The sequence below is a fragment of the Camelus bactrianus genome, unplaced genomic scaffold (genome assembly GCF_048773025.1).
Source record: "Camelus bactrianus isolate YW-2024 breed Bactrian camel unplaced genomic scaffold, ASM4877302v1 HiC_scaffold_27, whole genome shotgun sequence".
NCBI lineage: Eukaryota > Metazoa > Chordata > Mammalia > Artiodactyla > Camelidae > Camelus > Camelus bactrianus.
In genome coordinates, this window is record NW_027413941.1 from 422,731 (window position 1) to 436,452 (window position 13,722).

The following is a 13,722-nucleotide window of genomic DNA, read 5'->3' on the forward strand; positions in this document are numbered from 1 at the left end:
TGGACCGTCTTTCTCTTCAGCCAAGCACCGGGTGCATGATATATTGGGGGTGCAGACTTGGTTGTGTTAAATTGCTTTACCCAACATGATCGGATGATTAAGGCTTCTCATCACTGATAGAAGTACACCTGTTTTCAGTAGCCTAGCATAGCTGCAGCAGGGTTCTCATAGCTAAAATGCCTGTATGTGCTTTTGGAATCAAGCCTAAATGTATATATTTTGTTTGGTTTTTCTTGTACTTTCCTAGAGAGGAATGTTACCCCTTGAAATGCCAACATTGGCCAGTATGTGTCATTGGAAATATAGGGCACCACATGAACAACGGAAACCCAGTTTCACGGTTATTTCATGGTTTCAATAGGTACTTCATGGTTAATGTTGGTGTTGGAGGCTTCTACAGTAAAGAGATGACATGTAACCTTCAACATTTTGGACTGCGATTTTACTTTCTATCTGTCTACATTTTTCTTACAGCTGACATAATGTTACAAAAATTGACAAGTCTGACTTCTAGGTAAATTTAGTGCGTTTCAAACACTAACTTCATTTTCATATAAATCCCAAAACAGGTAAATCAATCCTATTGACCTTCTTAAAAACTGCAACTGTGTTATCAACACAATGTCAAAATTGGAGTCTTCGGACAATCCCTCCAACCATGGCTTTATAGAAAACAGAGCTAAACAAACATCACATTTCTGTGAATTACATCTGGAAAGTGTTGATTTATCGATGCCCAGTTGGCAGAGAACCAGTGCAACCTGCGCTCACTCCTTCCCATGTACACAGCAATGTAAACTTCCACTCACCCAGCCCTTGGCACAGGACACTTTCCGAAGAGTGGTCTGTTACTTCCAAAGACAAGCTGAGGCCTCAGAAAACCTGGAAGCAGGAGAAGGTAAAGTAGAGAATGGAAATCTGTGCAGGATCTAACCTCTGCTGATGGAGCAGCAAAGGTGAAACTCTGTTTTACTTGGACGCACACTCTCAAGCGGACAGCACACATGGGACTTTAGGTAATGCGCTGAGTGTTAGAAGAGTGCACAGCAGATGCTTGGCTGACATAACTCATAGAAATCAGCACAAAATATCCCCACAATTGATTCTGAGACCAAGATCCGATCTGCCAAACTTGAGCTAGATGAGGCAGCGGAAAATTAGGTATAGTGCTACAGATAATGGCACACGCTGAGTCTCAGGGATCTGGAGTGCGTTGTGGGTTGTGGTGGGTTCTATCAAGAGAGCAAAACGACCTGTTACCCCAGTAAGAAATCAACCACATTGGCGTGTGTGGTTGAGGTTTTCGATATGTGACATGGCCACATCCACTGTATCTTGCAGGCCCAGGATCAATTTGGCATTTTGCCAATAGAGCACGTGTGGGTCTCAACTAGAGAAGCCGTGCATCTGGTCTGAGGGATTCAGTGGCCCTTTAGTTTGAAATCAGTATTCAAACTTTAGGATCTGCTACAGTCATAACCTGGACAGGGATTAAGGATTGGTTTGAGGAAGAGAATTCGGTACAGCTCTGTGGTTACATTCGTGAACCCATGCCCCCAGGATGAAGGATCAAGGGAGAGTGGTCAAAGTCCACAACGTGAGAAGTTGAAGCATTTCCTTCAGCATTATCTCCCAAATGCAGATGCTACATTTTGGATGGCACTGACATGCTACTGCCCAGAGGACACAAAGTTCGGTCTGCGGGATCATTCCAGCAGGCCCTGATGTATGACATCCATACATATGTTTCCATTGGTGTTTCTGTAGACAGAGAAGCTCTGGGAAAAACTGGTATCATTGGGACATTCCCATGGCAATAGAAAGCACAAGCGCACTCTCAGTTTGCTGTGTTGGAAAGACTCGATTAAGACGTACAGCAGAATGCTGAGCTGAAATGCTTTAAGCTTCATTTCCAGAAGAGGAAGTGAACTCTGCATTTTCAGAATTGTGAGGCAAGTGCAATAAAATGAAGTTTTATTAATTGAAATAATATGGTGTGCTCATCACAACAAAGGCAACACCAGCAAATTGAGATGTACCAGACAACACACACAGGAAGAGGACATGGCATCAATGCCTAGGGAAAATTGTCCTCACAGAAATATCATGGAACTTTGTACACCAAATGGTCTAAAACTTTCACTTAAAAACCCGTATAAATCTATATTAGATACCTGATATTATTTGACCAGTAGAGATAAAGAATTATAGTAAAACAAACAGGAAGTACAATTTTCAGTTCCAAAGAGTTTGAAGGCCCAAAAAATAAGTTTTCAAACACCTAGACTGCAAAACGCTACCAGAGCAAGTTTTGAAATCTGAGGTGAGGAATACTGGTAGTACAACAGTGTCTCAGAATCACAAAAGGCATTATACCGTGAAAGGGGAAGAGAAACTCTAAAAACGAGACAAATAATATCAGAAAACCCAAGGATGAGACAATACAAGGGCTAAAGTCAGTCCAAAGCAGACTTGATAATGCAGACGGACTCGTGAAAGACTGTGAAGGCAGGGGAACAGAAATCCCTCGATCAGAAGAAGACATAGAAAAAGAAGTGCAAAGCAATGCAAACATTGCTGTTGAAGCCTGGGGTAAGACAAAGCATGAAAGACTATGATTCGTAAGAGTCCCAGATGGAAAAGCAAGATTAAAAAAGAAAGCCTGAAAAGATATTTGTAGAAAAGACAGACTGAAACTTGCTGAAAGACAAGAAAGAATCATCTATACGGATTCAGGAACGACACAGCGTCCAAAGGAGGTGGAATCCAAATAGACCTACTTGCAGCTGTATAATTCAAATCAACAAAGTTCATGATAACCACAGTGATTTAAAATGCATCTAGAGGAAAGCAATTTAGTCACAACAGAAACTCCAGAGGGGTTTCAGCTCATATCTCGGCAGAAAAATTGCAGAACAGGGAGGAGTGCAAGGACATAGGCCATATCCTGAATGAGAACAAGCTGTAATCATGGGTAGCCTATGCCACATGACTGCCATTTCTAATAACGGCAGAGCTAGGGAAATTCACATACCAGCAAAGCTTAAAAGAATTCAGCAGTTCAAAACTTATCCTAAAAGAAAGATTGAGAATTCTACCCTGAGTAGAAAAGTAGCAACATGAAATAGATAAAAGAAAAACCATTATTGGAAATGCAAGAAGAGTGTGAGTTACAAACAAGAAACAAGAAGAAGGCAAGGAGGACATCAAAGCCATAAGATGGGAGAGGGTAGCAGGAAATCATAGGTGATTTTAAGCACTATCTGAAGTGATTCACATATATGACTCTCTGATTGAAGCAAACGGAGTGATGCATGGCCTAATGTGTTTGCAAAACCAACAACAAGCAAACAAACAAACAATCAAACAAACACACACCAAAAGGCTACGGTTGGTTGACATATACAAAAGAAACCATGAGTATTCAAAACAAAATACTCAAAGTGATGTGAAGGATCATTCAGCACGCACCGACAGTGTATCGCAGCTTAAATGTACTCAACAAACTTGTATTCAGAACACAGATGCGTGCCTTAATATTCATAAATATTGATTCAAAAGAGCATATCGTGACCTAACCCAAATGCCGATTTTGAAAAAGATTGGGTCATAGTCCGTGATATAGACTTACAATTCTTCCATCAGCAAGAATGAATGCCATATTCTACCCTAAGTAGAGAAGAAATGGCATAAGCCTATAACAAAGACAAGTAGCTCTGCAAAACTGTACTAAGAGCAAACGGGACAGACAGTAAAGTGCACATTGGGATTGGTTTAATTTCTCGGAATTTCAGCCCCCATGAAAAATTGGATCCGTTTACTGAGAGCGTGGGTGTTTCAGCAGAAAGCAACAGACCGATATGTATTCTGGGTGAATGGATATTACACAAACATGAGTTTCCTTTAGTGGGGTCTCTGTGTACTGTGAGCTGTTAGAAAGTTTCAAGACGTGTGAAACCATAAACTAAAAATGGACACACTTCCCTCCGTTTGTACTGTATATACAGATCTGAACCAAAGAGGGAAGATAAAAGGACAGTGGCACGCTAGTGGATAGAATCACATTTAGCTTAGGAACCTCTCGTTTGATGCAGCCCCTCCCCCAACACTGATAATATTCAGCAACCATTGGGGATGGCAGGTACCTGTTGGATTCTAGGTGGAATCTTGGTGTGTACCGCGAGGCATGTTGTGGCTGGTGGATCCAAGGTAACTGGGCAGAATTCTGTGGGTGGATCAGTGTGATGGAGGGGCTGCCGCCATGTGGAGATTGGCTTAGGTCTTTTGTTCGGGACGCTGTGTAAGTTCGAGATAATGCTGCTGCCCAAAGACCTAAGTTCACGGGTAAGTTTCTAGAACCTGAAAGGGCAGACAGTGGAAGATCTGCCTGTCATCAGCTTACTGGTGAGGCTCCGAGGTTCTTTCAGATTTGCCCAGTCCTGTTGAAGTCGACGTTATGGGAGACACGAAGAGAAGCTGTCAGAAAAGCTGGCTGCACGGATTGAGGAGAGATGCGAACAAATTGATGAGAGTTGTTCCGCTACAATGGAGAATACCAGCATGGAGACTTCTCTATAGAATACCAGGCTCGAAAATCATTCATGAGACCTACTGAACCTCTGTGATTCTGGCAGAAACATTTGGAGTGTCAACGTGCACTTGAGAATGTCACTCAATTCTCTGATCCAAGAACGGCTCCAAGATTCCTGACGTCTAAAAGAGAAGAGATGGCAGAGATGATAAAAGCGCTCATGTTCTTGGAAGAGGTCATGAGAAACCACACGTCCCAAGGGGCATTTACAAACCATTCAGACCAAAATGCACCAAGCCCAGGTAAGCCTTTTCCCAGGTTTGGGCCTTGCTATCAAGCACATGCTGTTCCCTCTCCTCCACTCAGTCATCCATTTTAAAGGATCAGAACCTGAGCTGCAATGAAGCCAGTAGGAGAAGAGCAAGTCCCTCCTAGAATCAGAGTTCCTCCATCTTCACATTCTGTGAACAACAGTGAATTCTTGAAAGGTCAAATACTCTCGCCTAAAATATTTGGGAATTCAATACTTAGCTCACACAAAGAAATGATGACCTTCCCCTAGATTCAGCAAATCCTGGGTTTATGTCTTGTCTGGGGTGAAGGGAGTGTGGTAAGTGAGAGGAATCTTTGACTGAACTTGAATATGTACTAGGCCTCAGTTTTTCAAGATAGTATAGGTAAATATTATGTCAGATAGTGACCTGAACTGTAAAAGTCGTGAAAGAATTTAAAGACACAGTTTTGGTGGACCGTCTTTCTCTTCAGCCAAGCACCGGGTGCACGATATATTGGGGGTGCAGACTTGGTTGTGTTAAATTGCTTTACCCAACATGATCGGATGATTAAGTGTTCTCATCACTGATAGAAGAATACCTGCTTTTCAGTAGCCTTGCATAGCTGCAGCAGGGTTCTCATAGCTTAAATGCCTGTATGTGCTTTTGGAATCAAGCCTAAATGTATATATTTTGTTTGGTTTTTCTTGTACTTTCCTAGAGAGGAATGTTACCCCTTGAAATGCCAACATTGGCCAGTATGTGTCATTGGCAATATAGGGCACCACATGCACAATTGAATCCCAGGTTCTCGGTAATTTCATGGTTTCAATAGGTACTTCATGGTTCCTGTTGGTGTTGGAGGCTTCAACAGTAAAGAGTTGATTTGTCCCCTTCAACATTTTGGACTGCGATTTTACTTTCTATCTGTCTAAATTTTTTTTAGAGCTGACATAATGTTACAAAAATTGACAAGTCTGACTTCTAGGTAAATTTAGTACGTTCCAAACACTAACTTCATTTTCATATAAATCCCAAAACATGTAAATCAATTCTATTAACCTTCATAAAAACTGCAACTCTGTTATCACCCAATGTCAAAATTGGGTCTTCGGACAATCCCTCCAACCATGGCTTTATAGAAAACAGAGCTAAACAAACATCACATTTCTGTGAATTACATCTGGAAAGTGTTGATTTATCGATGCCCAGTTGGCAGAGAACCAGTGCAACCTGCGCTCACTCCTTCCCATGTACACAGCAATGTAAACTTCCACTCACCCAGCCCTTGGCACAGGACACTTTCCGAAGAGTGGTCTGTTACTTCCAAAGACAGGCTGAGGCCTCAGAAAACCTGGAAGCAGGAGAAGGTAAAGTAGAGAATGGAAATCTGTGCAGGATCTGACCTCTGCTGATGGAGCAGCAAAGGTGAAACTCTGTTTTACTTGGACGCACACTCTCAAGCGGACAGCACTCATGGGACTGAAAGTAATGCGCTGAGTGTTAGAAGAGTGCACAGCAGATGCTTGGCTGACATAACTCATAGAACTCAGCACAAAATATCCCCACAATTGATTCTGAGACCAAGATCTGATCTGCCAAATTTGAGCTAGTAGAGGCAGCGGAAAACGAGGTATAGAGCTACAGATAATGGCACACGCTGAGTCTCAGGGATCTGGACTGTGTTGTGGGTTGTGGTGGGTTCTATCAAGAGAGCAAAACGACCTGTTACCCCAGTAAGAAATCAACCACATTGGCGTGTGTGGTTGAGGTTTTCGATATGTGACATGGCCACATCCACTGTATCTTGCAGGCCCAGGATCAATTTGGCATTTTGCCAATAGAGCACGTGTGGGTCTCAACTAGAGAAGCCGTGCATCTGGTCTGAGGGATTCAGTGGCCCTTTAGTTTGAAATCAGTATTCAAACTTTAGGATCTGCTACAGTCATAACCTGGACAGGGATTAAGGATTGGTTTGAGGAAGAGAATTCGGTACAGCTCTGTGGTTACATTCGTGAACCCATGCCCCCAGGATGAAGGATCAAGGGAGAGTGGTCAAAGTCCACAACGTGAGAAGTTGAAGCATTTCCTTCAGCATTATCTCCCAAATGCAGATGCTACATTTTGGATGGCACTGACATGCTACTGCCCAGAGGACACAAAGTTCGGTCTGCGGGATCATTCCAGCAGGCCCTGATGTATGACATCCATACATATGTTTCCATTGGTGTTTCTGTAGACAGAGAAGCTCTGGGAAAAACTGGTATCATTGGGACATTCCCATGGCAATAGAAAGCACAAGCGCACTCTCAGTTTGCTGTGTTGGAAAGACTCGATTAAGACGTACAGCAGAATGCTGAGCTGAAATGCTTTAAGCTTCATTTCCAGAAGAGGAAGTGAACTCTGCATTTTCAGAATTGTGAGGCAAGTGCAATAAAATGAAGTTTTATTAATTGAAATAATATGGTGTGCTCATCACAACAAAGGCAACACCAGCAAATTGAGATGTACCAGACAACACACACAGGAAGAGGACATGGCATCAATGCCTAGGGAAAATTGTCCTCACAGAAATATCATGGAACTTTGTACACCAAATGGTCTAAAACTTTCACTTAAAAACCCGTATAAATCTATATTAGATACCTGATATTATTTGACCAGTAGAGATAAAGAATTATAGTAAAACAAACAGGAAGTACAATTTTCAGTTCCAAAGAGTTTGAAGGCCCAAAAAATAAGTTTTCAAACACCTAGACTGCAAAACGCTACCAGAGCAAGTTTTGAAATCTGAGGTGAGGAATACTGGTAGTACAACAGTGTCTCAGAATCACAAAAGGCATTATACCGTGAAAGGGGAAGAGAAACTCTAAAAACGAGACAAATAATATCAGAAAACCCAAGGATGAGACAATACAAGGGCTAAAGTCAGTCCAAAGCAGACTTGATAATGCAGACGGACTCGTGAAAGACTGTGAAGGCAGGGGAACAGAAATCCCTCGATCAGAAGAAGACATAGAAAAAGAAGTGCAAAGCAATGCAAACATTGCTGTTGAAGCCTGGGGTAAGACAAAGCATGAAAGACTATGATTCGTAAGAGTCCCAGATGGAAAAGCAAGATTAAAAAAGAAAGCCTGAAAAGATATTTGTAGAAAAGACAGACTGAAACTTGCTGAAAGACAAGAAAGAATCATCTATACGGATTCAGGAACGACACAGCGTCCAAAGGAGGTGGAATCCAAATAGACCTACTTGCAGCTGTATAATTCAAATCAACAAAGTTCATGATAACCACAGTGATTTAAAATGCATCTAGAGGAAAGCAATTTAGTCACAACAGAAACTCCAGAGGGGTTTCAGCTCATATCTCGGCAGAAAAATTGCAGAACAGGGAGGAGTGCAAGGACATAGGCCATATCCTGAATGAGAACAAGCTGTAATCATGGGTAGCCTATGCCACATGACTGCCATTTCTAATAACGGCAGAGCTAGGGAAATTCACATACCAGCAAAGCTTAAAAGAATTCAGCAGTTCAAAACTTATCCTAAAAGAAAGATTGAGAATTCTACCCTGAGTAGAAAAGTAGCAACATGAAATAGATAAAAGAAAAACCATTATTGGAAATGCAAGAAGAGTGTGAGTTACAAACAAGAAACAAGAAGAAGGCAAGGAGGACATCAAAGCCATAAGATGGGAGAGGGTAGCAGGAAATCATAGGTGATTTTAAGCACTATCTGAAGTGATTCACATATATGACTCTCTGATTGAAGCAAACGGAGTGATGCATGGCCTAATGTGTTTGCAAAACCAACAACAAGCAAACAAACAAACAATCAAACAAACACACACCAAAAGGCTACGGTTGGTTGACATATACAAAAGAAACCATGAGTATTCAAAACAAAATACTCAAAGTGATGTGAAGGATCATTCAGCACGCACCGACAGTGTATCGCAGCTTAAATGTACTCAACAAACTTGTATTCAGAACACAGATGCGTGCCTTAATATTCATAAATATTGATTCAAAAGAGCATATCGTGACCTAACCCAAATGCCGATTTTGAAAAAGATTGGGTCATAGTCCGTGATATAGACTTACAATTCTTCCATCAGCAAGAATGAATGCCATATTCTACCCTAAGTAGAGAAGAAATGGCATAAGCCTATAACAAAGACAAGTAGCTCTGCAAAACTGTACTAAGAGCAAACGGGACAGACAGTAAAGTGCACATTGGGATTGGTTTAATTTCTCGGAATTTCAGCCCCCATGAAAAATTGGATCCGTTTACTGAGAGCGTGGGTGTTTCAGCAGAAAGCAACAGACCGATATGTATTCTGGGTGAATGGATATTACACAAACATGAGTTTCCTTTAGTGGGGTCTCTGTGTACTGTGAGCTGTTAGAAAGTTTCAAGACGTGTGAAACCATAAACTAAAAATGGACACACTTCCCTCCGTTTGTACTGTATATACAGATCTGAACCAAAGAGGGAAGATAAAAGGACAGTGGCACGCTAGTGGATAGAATCACATTTAGCTTAGGAACCTCTCGTTTGATGCAGCCCCTCCCCCAACACTGATAATATTCAGCAACCATTGGGGATGGCAGGTACCTGTTGGATTCTAGGTGGAATCTTGGTGTGTACCGCGAGGCATGTTGTGGCTGGTGGATCCAAGGTAACTGGGCAGAATTCTGTGGGTGGATCAGTGTGATGGAGGGGCTGCCGCCATGTGGAGATTGGCTTAGGTCTTTTGTTCGGGACGCTGTGTAAGTTCGAGATAATGCTGCTGCCCAAAGACCTAAGTTCACGGGTAAGTTTCTAGAACCTGAAAGGGCAGACAGTGGAAGATCTGCCTGTCATCAGCTTACTGGTGAGGCTCCGAGGTTCTTTCAGATTTGCCCAGTCCTGTTGAAGTCGACGTTATGGGAGACACGAAGAGAAGCTGTCAGAAAAGCTGGCTGCACGGATTGAGGAGAGATGCGAACAAATTGATGAGAGTTGTTCCGCTACAATGGAGAATACCAGCATGGAGACTTCTCTATAGAATACCAGGCTCGAAAATCATTCATGAGACCTACTGAACCTCTGTGATTCTGGCAGAAACATTTGGAGTGTCAACGTGCACTTGAGAATGTCACTCAATTCTCTGATCCAAGAACGGCTCCAAGATTCCTGACGTCTAAAAGAGAAGAGATGGCAGAGATGATAAAAGCGCTCATGTTCTTGGAAGAGGTCATGAGAAACCACACGTCCCAAGGGGCATTTACAAACCATTCAGACCAAAATGCACCAAGCCCAGGTAAGCCTTTTCCCAGGTTTGGGCCTTGCTATCAAGCACATGCTGTTCCCTCTCCTCCACTCAGTCATCCATTTTAAAGGATCAGAACCTGAGCTGCAATGAAGCCAGTAGGAGAAGAGCAAGTCCCTCCTAGAATCAGAGTTCCTCCATCTTCACATTCTGTGAACAACAGTGAATTCTTGAAAGGTCAAATACTCTCGCCTAAAATATTTGGGAATTCAATACTTAGCTCACACAAAGAAATGATGACCTTCCCCTAGATTCAGCAAATCCTGGGTTTATGTCTTGTCTGGGGTGAAGGGAGTGTGGTAAGTGAGAGGAATCTTTGACTGAACTTGAATATGTACTAGGCCTCAGTTTTTCAAGATAGTATAGGTAAATATTATGTCAGATAGTGACCTGAACTGTAAAAGTCGTGAAAGAATTTAAAGACACAGTTTTGGTGGACCGTCTTTCTCTTCAGCCAAGCACCGGGTGCACGATATATTGGGGGTGCAGACTTGGTTGTGTTAAATTGCTTTACCCAACATGATCGGATGATTAAGTGTTCTCATCACTGATAGAAGAATACCTGCTTTTCAGTAGCCTTGCATAGCTGCAGCAGGGTTCTCATAGCTTAAATGCCTGTATGTGCTTTTGGAATCAAGCCTAAATGTATATATTTTGTTTGGTTTTTCTTGTACTTTCCTAGAGAGGAATGTTACCCCTTGAAATGCCAACATTGGCCAGTATGTGTCATTGGCAATATAGGGCACCACATGCACAATTGAATCCCAGGTTCTCGGTAATTTCATGGTTTCAATAGGTACTTCATGGTTCCTGTTGGTGTTGGAGGCTTCAACAGTAAAGAGTTGATTTGTCCCCTTCAACATTTTGGACTGCGATTTTACTTTCTATCTGTCTAAATTTTTTTTAGAGCTGACATAATGTTACAAAAATTGACAAGTCTGACTTCTAGGTAAATTTAGTACGTTCCAAACACTAACTTCATTTTCATATAAATCCCAAAACATGTAAATCAATTCTATTAACCTTCATAAAAACTGCAACTCTGTTATCACCCAATGTCAAAATTGGGTCTTCGGACAATCCCTCCAACCATGGCTTTATAGAAAACAGAGCTAAACAAACATCACATTTCTGTGAATTACATCTGGAAAGTGTTGATTTATCGATGCCCAGTTGGCAGAGAACCAGTGCAACCTGCGCTCACTCCTTCCCATGTACACAGCAATGTAAACTTCCACTCACCCAGCCCTTGGCACAGGACACTTTCCGAAGAGTGGTCTGTTACTTCCAAAGACAGGCTGAGGCCTCAGAAAACCTGGAAGCAGGAGAAGGTAAAGTAGAGAATGGAAATCTGTGCAGGATCTGACCTCTGCTGATGGAGCAGCAAAGGTGAAACTCTGTTTTACTTGGACGCACACTCTCAAGCGGACAGCACTCATGGGACTGAAAGTAATGCGCTGAGTGTTAGAAGAGTGCACAGCAGATGCTTGGCTGACATAACTCATAGAACTCAGCACAAAATATCCCCACAATTGATTCTGAGACCAAGATCTGATCTGCCAAATTTGAGCTAGTAGAGGCAGCGGAAAACGAGGTATAGAGCTACAGATAATGGCACACGCTGAGTCTCAGGGATCTGGACTGTGTTGTGGGTTGTGGTGGGTTCTATCAAGAGAGCAAAACGACCTGTTACCCCAGTAAGAAAGCAACCACATTGGTGTGTGTGGTTGAGGTTTTCGATATGTGCCATGGCCACATCCACTGCATCTTGTAGGCCCAGGATCAATTTGGCGTTTTGCTAATAGAGCACTTGTGGGGCTCAAATAGAGAAGCCGTGCATCTGGTCTGAGGGATTCAGTGGCCCATTGGTTGGAAATCAGTATTCAAAGTTTAGGATCTGCTACAGTCATAACCTGGACAGGGATTAAGGATTGGTTTGAGGAAGAGAATTCGGTACAACTCTGTAGTTACATTCGTGCACCCATGACCCAAGTATGAGGGATCAAGGGAGAGTGGTCAAAGTCCGCAACGTGAGAAGTTAAAGCATTTTCTTCAGCATTATCTCCCAAATGCAAATGCTACATTTTGGATGGCACTGACATGCTACTGCCCAGAGGACACAAAGATCGGTCTGTGGGATCACTCCAGCAGGCCCTGATGTATGACATCCATACATATGTTTCCACTGGTGTTTCTGTAGACAGAGAAGCTCTGGGAAGAACTGGTATCATTGGGACATTCCCATGGCAATAGAAAGCTCAAGCGCACTCTCAATTTGCTCTTTTGGAAAGATTCCAAGATGACGTAAAGCAGAATATCGAGCTGAAAAGCTTTAAGCTTCATTTCCAGAAGACGAAATGTACTCTGCTCTTTCAGAATTGTGAGGTATGTGCAATAAAACGAAGTTCAACTGATAGAAATATTAAGGTGTGCTCATCACAACAAGGCAACACCAGCAAATATATATGTACCGGACAACACACACAGGAACAGAACATGGCATCAATGCCTAAGGAAAATTGTCCTCACAGAAATATCATGGAACTTTGTACACCCAATTGTCTAAAATTTTCACTTAACAAAGCCCTATAAATCTATATTAGATACCTGATATTACTGGACCAGTAGAGATAAAGAAGTATAGTAAAAGAAACAGGAAGTACCATTTTCAGTTCCAAAGAGTTTGAAGGCCCAAAAAATAAGTTTTCAAACACCTAGACTGCAAAACGCTACCAGAGCATGTATTGAAAACTGAGGTGAGGAAAACATGAAGTACAACAGTGTCTCAGAATCACAAAAGGCAGTATACCGGGTAAGGAGAATAGATACAATAAAAACGAGCCAAATAATATCAGAAAACCCAAGGATGAGACAATACCAGGGCTAAAGCCATTTCAAAGCAGACTTGTTAATGCAGACGGACTCGTGAAATACTGTGAAGACAGGGGAACAGAAATCCCTCGATCAGAAGAAGACATAGAAAAAGAAGTGCAAAGCAATGCAAACATTGCTGTTGAAGCCTGTGGTAAGACAAAGCATGAAAAAGTATGATTCGTAAGAGTCCCAGATGGAAAACCAAGATTAATAAAAAAAAGCCTGAAAAGATATTTGTAGAAAAGTCAAACCGAAACTTACTGAAAGACAAGAAAGAATCATCTATACGGATTCAGGAACTACACAGCATCCAAAGGAGTTGGAATCCCAATAGACCTACTTGCACCTGTATAATTCAAATCAACAAAGTTCATGACCACCCCAGTGATTTAAAATGCATCTAGAGGAAAGCAATTTAGTCACAACAGAAACTCCAGAGGGGTTTCAGCTCATATCTCGGCAGAAAAATTGCAGAACAGGGAGGAGTGCAAAGACATAGGACATAACCTGAATGAGAACAAGCTGTAATCATGGGTAGCCTATGCCACATGACTGCCATTTCTAATAACGGCAGAGCTAGGGAAATTCACATACCAGCAAAGCTTAAAAGAATTCAGCAGTTCAAAACTTATCCTAAAAGAAAGATTGAGAATTCTACCCTGAATAGAAAAGTAGCAAGATGAAATGGAAATAAGAAAAACCATTATTGGAAATGCAAGACGAGCGTGATT

General features: G+C 41.9%; 1 long non-coding RNA gene across 1 annotated transcript; it reads right to left on the minus strand.

Moving 5' to 3' along the window:
- Positions 1–809: 809 nt before the first annotated feature.
- Positions 810–9,971, minus strand: LOC141576727 (uncharacterized). The gene is made up of 4 exons (XR_012505132.1): positions 9,421–9,971; positions 6,085–6,157; positions 4,146–4,713; positions 810–882 (listed from the first exon to the last, which is right to left on the minus strand). It is a non-coding gene; the product is annotated as an uncharacterized LOC141576727 (long non-coding RNA).
- Between the last annotated feature and the right edge of the window lie 3,751 nt (positions 9,972–13,722).